The sequence below is a fragment of the Sebastes umbrosus genome, chromosome 4 (assembly GCF_015220745.1).
Source record: "Sebastes umbrosus isolate fSebUmb1 chromosome 4, fSebUmb1.pri, whole genome shotgun sequence".
Taxonomy (NCBI): Eukaryota; Metazoa; Chordata; class Actinopteri; order Perciformes; family Sebastidae; genus Sebastes; species Sebastes umbrosus.
In genome coordinates, this window is record NC_051272.1 from 28,047,377 (window position 1) to 28,049,833 (window position 2,457).

Here is a 2,457-nt window from a genome sequence, read left to right on the forward strand (position 1 = left end):
TAAAACAATACGCTCAAATCATAACATGGCAAACTTCAGCCCAAAAAGTGTGCTGATGTTCAATGTACGGCTGTACCGAATGGCATTGTTTTTTCTTTTGAAGTTTCTATTATGGTTTTCGAATTAAGCTTCAAATGTATTATATTTTATGATGTCATCACACTAAGAAAATGGGGAAAATATGATTTTGTGTTTTTGTGGTTATATAAATGTAATTTATGGTGCTGATAAATTGCTGTCAGACCGCCCCGTTAATACAGGTGCGGACCTCCTGCAGTGAAAATGATATTTTGAAAGGCTAAACGCCAGCAAATATGGATTCAAGCAGCAATTTGTTTTGCTGTGAATTTTGGAACTAATTACATCTATAACTTTTCAATAATTTTTATTTGACAGGATAGATAAAAACTTTGACCTGCTTGTGGTGCTCAATGAAATGTCATCAAACGTCATTAGGATTCACCATATAGGAAACATGGAATGGCTGTACAAAATTTCATGGCAATCCTTCCAATAGTTGTTGACATATTTCATATTTTAACACTTGTTGTCTCTCCTCGAAAAACATTTTTTTTCCCCTCCTATGATGATTGTGATGCAGGTCGTGAACAGAACTGATAGAAATCCACTCAGACACACAGACCTGAGGCCCACGGCAATAAAACCGGACCCTACATAGCCCAACTTGGGCCTCGGTTACTACGAACTGAGTGGCCCCATGAAGATGCACACAGCTCTAACTTTGATCAAAAATGTGGTGGTGATTGCAAAATGTTTTACTTTGGGATTTTTTTTGTCAAGAGTTGTCTCTATGAGTCTATGATTTTTTTAAATTTTTTTTTTTGGACTGTCATCCTGACCAAATTGCTTTTGAAAGTGACTACAAAGAACAAAGAAAGAATAAACTGTTCTTTTCATCATGCTGTCTTACTGACAATACATTCGCAGAGTGGAGAAGTTAACAGGACGATCTAACAATAAGAGCTGAAGATTTAGGAATCCACATGGGATGATGTGGAAGATGCACAACCAAAATGTTTTACCAAAAATAAATATCATTGTCGTTGTGTTATTGTGCATGATTAATGTGGAATCAAATGTTTCCAAAAAGTACTGACCTGCTGTTATAAGCAGAATTTATTATTTGTCAAAGGGCTGGCTTAAGGCACAAGCCATATAGGTGGTCGCCTAGGATGCGAGCTTCTGGGGGGCGCTGGTCTCCCTCTAAAAATGAATTAACATATTTTTTTCTTTCTTTTATTTGCCGGTGGGCGCCCTTCCTCATTTTTTGCATTGTGGTAACAAATGAACAAGGGCTGTCAATTGCCCGCATGCTGGATGAATGCCTAGCGTGTTCATTTAGGTAAAGTTACGTTGTTATATAAGCACAAAACGTCCCTGGGTGGGCTTGAACCACCAACCGGTTAACAGACGAAAGCGCTAACCAATTGTGCCACAGAGACTCTTATGGGAGGTTGCTTAGGGGACGTGGCCTCAATCTTCAGCCCCACCCAATTGCACTTGCAAATTTAACAGCCGAACGCGCTAACCAATTGCCTGCATGCTGGGTGAATGCCTAATGTGTTCATTTAGGTAAAGTTACGTTGTTATTTAAGCACAAAACGTCCCTGGGTGGGCTTGAACCACCAACCTTTTGGTTAATAGCCGAACACGCTAACCAATTGCGCCACAGAGACTCCTATGGCAGGTTGCGTACGGGGCGTGGAGTCAATCTTCAGTCCCATCCAATTGCACTTGCAAATTTAACAGCCGAACGCGCTAACCAATTGGATATATAAGCACAAAACGTCCCTGGGTGGGCTTGAACCACCAACCTTTCGGTTAACAGCCAAATGCGCTAACCAATTGCGCCACAGAGACTCCTATGGCAGGTTGCTTAAGGGGCGTGGCTTCGATCTCCAGCCCCACCCAATTGCACTTGCATCTTACTTCTAGAAGTTGGGCTGGAAATGTATGTGTTTATCAGTTTATTTTCCTGGTTAAATCGGTGTCATCCTCCTTTTTTGTAAAAGTGATGTCTGCCAGAGATAAAGGACATCAGATTTTTGCCCGCATGCTGGGTGAATGCATACCATGTTCATTTAAGTCATCCTCCTTTTCTGTGAAAGTGATGTCTTCAAGAGATGAAGGGCTGGTTTCACAGAAGAAACACTCACATAGCTTCCCCGTAAACACATTAGTAAATTCTTGCAAAGGGTTTAATGCCAGGTTAACAGACTCAAGCACATTTAGGTCCTCCTAAAACCAGATGACTTATTTTTCGGTCTGCCGAGAGGACATCAGATATGGCCCGCCACAAGATCCTCTCCATCATTTTTTGCCTTGAGCCCCATCTGGTTGGGCATTCTGTGATGAGTGAGTGCTGTGGGAGGTTGAGGGTAGGACAAATGCCCGCATGCTGGATGAACGACCAACGCCAAATTAGAATTTTGCCTA

General features: G+C 41.5%; 2 non-coding genes across 2 annotated transcripts; both read right to left on the reverse strand.

Annotated features, from left to right (window-relative positions):
• Positions 1–1,623: 1,623 nt before the first annotated feature.
• trnan-auu lies at positions 1,624–1,697 on the reverse strand. The gene has a single exon. It is a non-coding gene; the product is annotated as a tRNA-Asn (tRNA).
• A 110-nt stretch (positions 1,698–1,807) lies between these two features.
• Positions 1,808–1,881, reverse strand: trnan-guu. The gene has a single exon. It is a non-coding gene; the product is annotated as a tRNA-Asn (tRNA).
• Positions 1,882–2,457: the final 576 nt, after the last annotated feature.